This window comes from Loxodonta africana, chromosome 8 (genome assembly GCF_030014295.1).
Source record: "Loxodonta africana isolate mLoxAfr1 chromosome 8, mLoxAfr1.hap2, whole genome shotgun sequence".
Taxonomy (NCBI): domain Eukaryota; kingdom Metazoa; phylum Chordata; class Mammalia; order Proboscidea; family Elephantidae; genus Loxodonta; species Loxodonta africana.
The window spans coordinates 61631995-61641621 of record NC_087349.1 but is presented as its reverse complement, the minus strand read 5'-3'; positions in this window follow the sequence as shown (position 1 = coordinate 61641621).

The window sequence follows — 9627 nt, the reverse complement described above, 5'->3', positions numbered from 1 at the left end:
CTGCCTCTATGACGTTAATGAGGCAGAATTAGAGGTGGTTATAAAAAAAAAAAAAAAAATTTATGTTAATGAGGCAAAACTCAAGATTAAGTCAACCTCTCTTGAAATATAAAAGAATTGAGCAGAGAGACAGGAGGACCTCATAACACCAAGAAAACAGAGTCAGAAGCGTGTGTCCTTTGGATCTGGGATCCCTGTGCTGAGAAGCTCCTACCCATTGCTGTAGAGTTGATTGCGACTCATAGCGACCCTATAGGACAGAGTAGCACTGCCCCATAGGGTTTCCAAGGAGAGACTGGATCTGTTGGCCTTTTAGTTAGCAGACGAACTTTTAACCACTGCACCACCAGGGTTTACAAGAAGCTGCTGGAGCTGGGGAAAATTGATGATAACAACCTTTCTCCAGATCCGACAAAGAGAGAAAGCCTTCCCTTGGAGCTGGCACCCTGAATTCGGACTTCTAGCTTCCTAGACTGTGAGAGAATAAATTTATCTTTTTAAAGCCATCCACTTATGGTATTTGTGTTACAGCAGCATTAGATAACTAAGACAGAATTATAATAGGGATTGCTTCTTCAGGCTACCATAGTCATTAAGTGGGTATAAGGGGTGCTATGTCAGGATACTCCCCTTGGGACTAGGAAAATCATATACAGTAGATTCTCTGGGCTGAAGAAAAGAATAACTCTATCCAACTAATTGATGATTCGGAAGTCATCAGTCTTATCAACAGAAACAAATGTCATTTAAGTCTGCCCTCATATTCTTCTTCTTTGGCAAACCTTAGGGACTGTCTCCTCTGGTACTGGAAAAGCAGATTTCTGAGTTACCAGAGTGCCTAGCAGGGTGTTAGGTATTTTCATGCAGTTCTCAATTTATGGATGGGTTATATGCCAAAACTTTGGTACTCAGAACAGAATTTCCAATTAAAACAATGTTACAGATATTGCTAATGTTATGAGAATAACCCACAACATGAAATATAGTAAAAAAAAAAAAAAAAAAGTCGGAAAAACAGTAGAAAACAAACTGCTATAAAACAAATATCAAAAAAAACTAAATAAAAACATTTATTTTGAATATTGGTTCCTGATGAAAAAGTTTCATTAGAGGAGAATAAAGAGGAAAATAACAGGCTTTCATGGGAATTTTGAAGAGCACTTATTAGCACTTCCACGAACTCTAGAAGCTGTTCTTTATTTTCATATAAAAATTTCACTTTAAAAATATGTGGTTTTTCTTTTCTTTGGTTTAATTACATCACTATCACTATTCTTATGCTTAGTCATGATTACAGTTATTGGTGGGAAGTGTTTAAAAATGGATCAAAGGGGAGGAGAGAAGATTCTGGAAGTACCTAAGTTCAAGTTAAAAGAAGAGAAAGGTGGTTAAAGGTGAGGCATTTCTGAGAAAGAGATTACTAAAATGTCACTAATTGAGGTGTATGTCATAGCAACCCTATAGGACAGAGTAGAACTGCCCTGAGAGTTTCCAAGAAGCAGCTCGTGGATTTTGAACTGCTGACCTTTTGGTTAGCAAACAAGCTCTTAATCACTGCACCACCAAGGCTCCAGAGGTATATGTAGTGAAATAAAAGAGAAACACTTGGCAGCTCAACATAGGCAAGGCTGAGAAGATGTTAAGTCGGATAATTTCCTATCCATGCCTGTCACCAAGTGACACTGTTTGTTCGGGACGACTTTGTTATAATGGCTTGAGCAGGAGATGGGGGCCAGAAAGAAGTAGGAGTACAGTAAATACCTGATGTGTTGACTGCTCAGCAACTGTTTTCCCTTCTTTTTCGCTGTGCTCCTTTGGGGCTGGGGCTTAATCATAAGGAAAAACACAAGCCTGTAATTACTGAAACTGGGAGTCCAGGCCACAGTGGGATTAAAGCCTGGGTGGTGAGCTCCTGAAATGATAGCCCAAGGCTTCTTGAATTCTCCATGGCTAGGAGCAGAGTTGGTCCCAAAATCCTAAGTAGGAATGTAACCAGTAGGTGAAAATTAAACAACTCCGGTTTCCAAGGTGCAGTAGTTCTCAATCCTGGCTACACATCAGAATCTGCTGTAGAGTTTTTTTTTTTTTTTTAATATACTAGTGTCTGGGCCTCATTTCAAACCAATTACATCAGAATCTCTGGGGTGGGCAGCTGGTCTCCCTTGGTGATGCTAATGTGCAACTAGGGTTGAGAAATGAAAGATATGAAGGATAGAGGTGAAAAAGTCAAGCATCCAGCTCACAGTTAAAGGCGAAGAAGGAAACTCTGAAGGCAGCTCTGGAGCAAGGGACACTTCCTTTTGGCTGGCGGGGCTAGTGTCAGAGTGGGATTTGGGGGATTCAAGGCAGCAGGAGAACACTAGCTATCTATCAGATTCACATACTGACACGCTAGAGGACAGGAAGGCAAGGCTTCCCATTCTTTGTTATTTTGCTTCAGGGCAACCCTATATTCTCTCCTCAGTGGTTGTTTGACAAGCAGTACTTCTCTCCCTTCCCCAATGCCTAGCAAAGGGCAGCAGTCACTTCAAATTTATCAGTCTACTTTTTTGCCCTGAGTTGAGCATTTAGGATAGGAGGAAGAGTGTGAATCATCTTCTCGTAAGCCCAAGTCTGGCACTAGTACAAGGAGAGCAAACCTCCCATTCAATGGAATCATGGAATGTTAGAGCTGGAAGGGATCTTCCATATCTCGTTCAACTGTTTCCTTTTAGACTGTGTATACCTCCACTAGGCTTTTTAAAGTCAGGGAGAAAATGTGAGCCAGTGAACTTACTGGGGATCTGAAAGTTGTTCTTCTGTGTGGTGTGGTATGTAATCCCCTTGGTAAAGCCTGTAGTGAAATCTACTTTGCTCACAAATGTTTTAAGGTTGATGCGGTTTTTGATCAGAACCCAAAGCGGTTCTGTGTCCAGCAGGTGGCATGTACAGAGTCAGAGGTCGCTTGGCACCTGGATTCCACAATGATGAATAAGACAGTCTGTGCCCTCAAGGAATGATTAACAGCAGAGGAAATTGAAATGTGTGCCCCATATTCATTTCAACGTGAGGCAGAATGAATTCAGTGTTAAAATGATTGAACAAAATGCTACAGAATTATAGAAATGGGAAAGATTTATTCTGAATGGAGGTTTCAGAAGGCATCAGGGAGAGATGATATTGCCCTGCCTTGGTTAAGTAATTAACAGGTAGAGACAGAGAGCTGAGGAGCAAAGAACCAGAGGCAAAGAAGTGCAATGGTGTAGTTTGGAAACCTTGAGACTAAGTGGTATTAGAAAACAGTACCCCAAACCAGTTCCCTTTCTCCAGATCTCTTGCTATGTTAAGCCACCATTGACTGAGGATTCTGTTACTTGCAGCTGAATACAATCCTGAAAGAGTGCTCAGTAAACATTGAATGAATGAATAAATAGAGGAATGGTAAGAGCATTGGAATGGGAGAACTCCAATTGTAACTCAGCCACTGTAGCAGGGGACAGTAGATATTTTTGTCTGTCCAATATACCCTTCCTTCATTCTAGTAGTAACCACCCTCGCCCCTTTCCCTTTGAGAACCTACCCCTCCCCAACTCTAAATGATTTTGCTGTGACTGCCAATCACGTTATATCCTGCTGCCCCCCTCACAAAAAATGAGGTGGTCATATGACCCAAGGAAAGTCACTCAGTTTTTTTTTTTTTAATCTTATGTTCAAAGATTAGGAGTTAGAATTTCTTTTCCCTTAAGTTCCCAGTCAAAAGGAGGTGATCCTGGAGATGCTGGCAGCCACATACCTTGTCCCATGGAAGAGCCTGAGAGAATAATGCCTATTAGCATAGTGGTGAAGCACTCGGCTGCTCACCAGAAGTTTGGCGGTTCAAACCCACTAGCCGCTCCAGGACAGAAAGATGTGGCAGTCTGCTTCCGTAAAGATTACAGCCTTGGAAACCCTCTGGGGCAGTTCTACTCTGTCATATAGGGTTGCTATGAGCCGGAATCAACACGACGGCAATGGGTTTGGTTGGTTTTTACAGAGAGAAGCTGAGATGAGATGCAGAGAGAGCTACTGACCTCATTCAATCCCTGAATTCAGTCATGACTGAGGCACTCTCTGCCCCTGTCCTTCCTGGTTATAGGAGGAAAAGAAATTGCCCCCTCCCACTTTTTTCTTAAATCAGTTTGAGTTATATTTCTGTCACTTGCAACTGAAAGAATTCTGCATCTTATAGTCACTAACTGGCAACATTACTCCTTACTGTCTTAGTTATCTGGTGCTGCTATAACAAAAATACCACAAGCGGGCGGCTTTAAAAAGCACATTTATTTTCTCAAAGTTAGGAGGCTAGAAGTCCGAATTCAGGGCACCAGCTCTAGGGGAAGACTTTCTCAATCTTTGGCTCTCGGGGAAAGTTCCTATATCTACAGCTTCTCTTCCTTGGCTCCCTTGGTGATCTTCAGGTGGCATGGCGTCTGTCTTCCCACACCCCTCTCTGCTTGCTTCTCTGTAGCTAGTATGCTTGGTTTATATCTCAAAAGAGATTGACTTAAAACAGACCCTATGCTAATATACCCTCATTAACATAACAAAGAAAACTCTTTCCCAAATGAGATTATAACCACAGGTATAGGGGTTAGGATTTACAACACAGATTTTTGGAGGACACAATTCTATCCATAACTTACGTACGTCATTTTACCATTTTGGGCTTCACTTTCCTTATCTATAAATAAGGGAACTAGACAAGGCAGTCATTAATATTCCTTCAAGCTCTGATTACATTTTTTCACACTTCTATAAAAACTGTAGAGTTTGACCCAAAATATGCTCACCTGAGTCCTTGGCCTTTATTTTTTTTAAAGCAAAAATCATCTATAAAGGAAAATTCTTATGCCACCAGAATTAAACCTCTTTCTTTTTTTCATACCAACCCTTAAGTTAGATCATTACAACAGAACCTTAAGAAATCTCCCAAAAATGGAATGCAGTAATTAAAAAATAATATAAAGACTTCTTTGCAATCTAGTATATGATAAAGGTGGCATTTCAAAGCAGGGGGCAAATAAAGTAGTCTTCAGTGAATGACTCTGGACACGTGACTAACCATTTGGAAAAGAAACAAAGCTGAATCTCTCCCCAATTTCCTGCTCCAAAGTAAAAACCAGATAACTCAAAGATTAAAGGAAAAACAAGAAAAATAATAATGAAAGCATGGGAAGAAAATGTAAGTGAATGCTTTTTATAAATCTGAGGTGGAAAAGGCCTCTTTAAGTGAACTCAAAAACTCAAAATTCATTGCCATTGAGTCGATTCTGACCCATAGCTACCCTACAGGACAGAGTAGAACTGCCCCACAGGGATTCCAAAGAGTGGCTGGTGGATTTTGAACTGCTGGCCTTTTGGTTAGCACCTGAGCTCTTAACCACTGTACCACCACGGTTCCTTTTAAGTGTGACTAGAAAGCCAAAAAACGAATAGAAACTCAACCACAGTATAGGCCAAAAGTTAAAAATACAGGCTCTGGAAGCAACAGTCTGGGTTCAAATCCTGGTTTCACACATTTCATTTTGCTTTATGTTCCTGAAAAAGCCTGTTAACCCATGTGAGCCTTGTATTCTCATCTGCAAAACTATGAAACCTATCTCATTGGGCTGAATAAAGAAAACAGTTATATGTACAGGAATATCCTGGAAAAATACAAACTAAAAAGGTATACAGAAAATATAAACTCATTATTTCTAGGTGATGAAATTACAGGTAAATTTTCTTGCTCTCTTTTTATTTTCTAAAATGGAAGTGTATGACTTACATAATAACAAATGAATGAATTACTATTTCTCCCTGAGCGTCAGCATAGCACAACAATTAAGATCATAGGCTCTGGGAGCCAGACTTCCCAGGTTCCATTACTAACTCCATTACTTACTAGCTGTGTGAGCTTGGGCAAGTCACCTAGCCTCTCTGGTTTTCAGTTTCCTCATCCATATAATGGAGATAATATTATTTACAGTGTAGAGCTAAATGAGCTAATAAGAGGGAAGTTATTAAACAGTGCCTGGCAGATAGTAAGCATTATGAGTATTTTAAAATGCTATTAATATTTCTATTTTTAATATTGATTTTTAAAAATATTTTGTTAATACTTATAAAATATCTTAATATCTCAAAATTCTGAAAACATAGTATTCAACAAAGCAAGTTACCTATATGTGAGTAGCTCATTACAGCCTAACGTAGGGGTTGGCAAACTATGGCTAGTGGCTAGGTGGCCCTGAGGTAAGAATGGTTTTTACATTTTTATAAGGTGGTAAAAAAAAGAAAGAAACAAGAAGAATGTGCAATAGAGACAGTTATATGGGCCACAAAGCCTAAAATATTTACTATCTGATCCTTTATTGAAAAAGTTTGCAGACTCTGGCTTAATATGTTTATCCTTTTAAATACATTTGCAATTTAAAACCATCACAGTATAAATACCAAGGAATAAATCTCTAAAGGCGGGATTTCAAGAAATACTGTAAATAGTAAGGAGATAGTTTTGGATAAAAAATATTTTAATTTCATTCCTTCATTTGGTACTTAGGGTTCCAGGATTGATGTTTGTATCTGTTTTACTTAGTTTTTTCGGTCTTTGCTGCAGAGGGATAGCACAGTGCTTCTGTGTATAGCGCCATGTTGGCTCTGCCTCCCAGAAGATTTTTATTTCAGTTTCTAAATATTTGAAGCCCTCCTCTCTGGTAAGGTAACTTTCTCTGCCAATGATTAAGAATCACTTTATAGTAATTGATTGAAGGCACAGTACCACAGGATCAAACAACCAGAAAGATTCTTAAAATCGCACAGCTGACTAGAATCTCAGATGATTATTGTGCTTGTCTTGGCTAACTCTACCCTGCTGATGTTGTAAATCCAACTACCGTGGGCAACCAGGATCATATCATGTCTGGAATCAGCAAACTTGCCAGGCTAAGTATCTAGTTCCTTTGCCACAGACCCTTGTGGTAATGATTGTGGGAGTAGGAAAGCTGAGTCATGAACTCTTCCTTCTGGACCCTGGTTAGGTATATTTCAGAGAAAGAAAGTTGCCAGCTAGTAAGATCATTGGAAAAACTAAAGTTCTTGGAAAGGAAAGAAATTTAGTTAGCTCTTTTTGTTTGTTTTGTTTAAAGCAGGTTGTCAGTTTTAAAATGAGTGTTACCAACTTGTGACTCTTTGGGTAACTATTAGTTTGGAGTCCCCGGGTGGTACAAACTGTTCACGAGCTCTGCTCCTAACCAAAAGTTTGGAGGCTCAAGTCCACCCTAAAGTGCCTCAGAAGAAAGGTCTGATCACCTACTTTTGAAAAACCAGCCATTGAAAACTCTGTGGAGCACAGTTCTATTCTCATGGTGCCGACTCATGCAGAACCGGGTTTCTTTTTTTGGTATTTGACTTGACTTCGGGTCAGCCCTAAGAGCAGTTTGGGGAGGGAGTGCTCCAGAATCTATGCTTTCCTCCTGCAACAGATTTTTGGATTAAAATAGAGTGGGGGCAGGGGTTATGACAGACCTGGCAACTTTTTTCCCCCCGCTACCATCTAATACTGGAGGCCTGGTGCACAGTAGTTAAGAGCTCAGCCGCTAACTAAAAGGCTGGCGGTTCGAATCCACCAGATGCTGCTTGGATACCCTACGGGGCAGTTCTACTCTGTCCTAAAGGGTAGCTATAAATTGGAATTGACTTGATGGCAATGAGTTTGGTTTGGTGGCCATCTAATATCACCCTTGTTTCAGAAAAGAGAGTTGTAAAAGAAACATAACACAGGACAATAAAAATTTGACTTAAAATTGAATTAATCTAGCCTTCTTAAAAAAACTAGAAAGATGAAAACTAAGAACAGTTTCTGGGAAAAACTGCCCTCCCACCATGTTGCTATCACGTCATTCCATCCCTTTTCCTCTTTGTTCCTCCAGGCCTCTGGTCTTCTCCCCTACATCTACTCCACTGTTTCCAACCACATTTTCCTTTTTCTTAATTATATCCAGTTAGTAGGGACTTGGATCAGCTATGATCTTTGGGAGGGGAGATGCTGGGAATTACGTAGAAGAGTAGACACTCATGCTTTCTATGAAGACCTACCACTGAAAATAAGGTCCAGGAGGGCAGGGGCTTTGTCTTGTTTTCTACTGTGTGTTTCAGCCCGAAAACAGAGCATGGAATGTGCAGGTGCTCAATAAATAAAACGAATAAAACACAGGTCCTGCTGTAACACACTGTAACCAGTGGCAACGAGGTAGTAGTCATTGCTCTTACTGAAGACAATGACATTTTAAAAATCATTATAGATAAACATCCTTGCAGAAATTTGAAAAGAAAAGAACCTCATTGATAATATATCACCCTAACCCAACCCTTCCGGCATTGTCTGTCACTTTCTTCTACTATGGTGGCTTATGTGTTGCTGGAAACTATGCCACTGGTTATTTCAAACACCAGCAGAGTCGCACATGGTGGACAGGTTTCAGCAGAGCTTCCAGACTAAGACAGACTAGGAAGAAAGGCCTGGTGATCTACTTCTGAAGATTAGCCAATGAAAACCCTGTGGATCACAATAGAATATTGTCCCAGGAGATGGTGCAGGACTGGGCAAGGTTTTATTCTGCTGTATATGGGGTTGCCATTAGTTGGAGTCTACTTGACAACTAACAGCAAGAATCCAACCCTTATTATAGTTTTTGTTCTCTTTTCAGTATTTTAAAATATGCATTTAAAACATTTGTAATCAGAAAACTTTGTATGGGAAATATGGAAATTATTTTCAAAAGAACCTAGATACCTCCTTTACCTACAAGGTATCATTGCAAAGAGATGTAGATGATGTTGCCTAAATGAGACTGAAGGGATCTTTGATAACCTATTTCCTTACAACAAAGCATGTGGTGTAAATTGTAGAAAACCTTCTGGTCAAGGAGGTATGACATGCATTCTCTTATTGACTCCTACTCCGAGGGCTTCAATGTCCTCATCTGTAAAATGAGAGGAGTGAGGCTCCATAATCTCAAAGGTCTTTTTGAAACTTGAAATTTAATGATTCCTAAAAATGATTTTATTGTTTCACATGCTGATTGTAGACTTCTACTATCAACTCCAATACAGTAGCTCCTCCTATGCAGAAACAGGTTTTAGAAATTCACAGAGAGGCCATTTCTAATTTTTCAGGATTATTTTTTGCTTGGAGGAACTAGCAGTAAGTTGTGTCACTGATTAGAGACTATCCTTATGAACAAAACAGTCAACTCAAAACAAAGTGACAATAACAAACCACCTAAGGGGCAGAGTGAAGATTAAACATTAATTGGTCGCTGGAATTTTATCATTAGGTTCACGCAGAGAAGGGCACTGCAGGAATTTTTTTTTTCCTTGTAGTAGAATTCAGGATCACCTCCCCACCCCCTTTCTGTTTTTCTAAAGACCAAGGCACCACCTTCTCCTGAAGACAGCTTGGCAGCCGGATGGTTAATTCATCAATCTAGGTATTATTTCTGTTTTGGACGTCACGGCAGAATAGGTTGTCCTGACTGAAACTTAACTGCCACATCACGAGGCAGATGAGTCTGGAGAGGCTTAAGCCGATGCTCACAAAGCTGGCGAAAATGCACTCGCTGTGGAGAA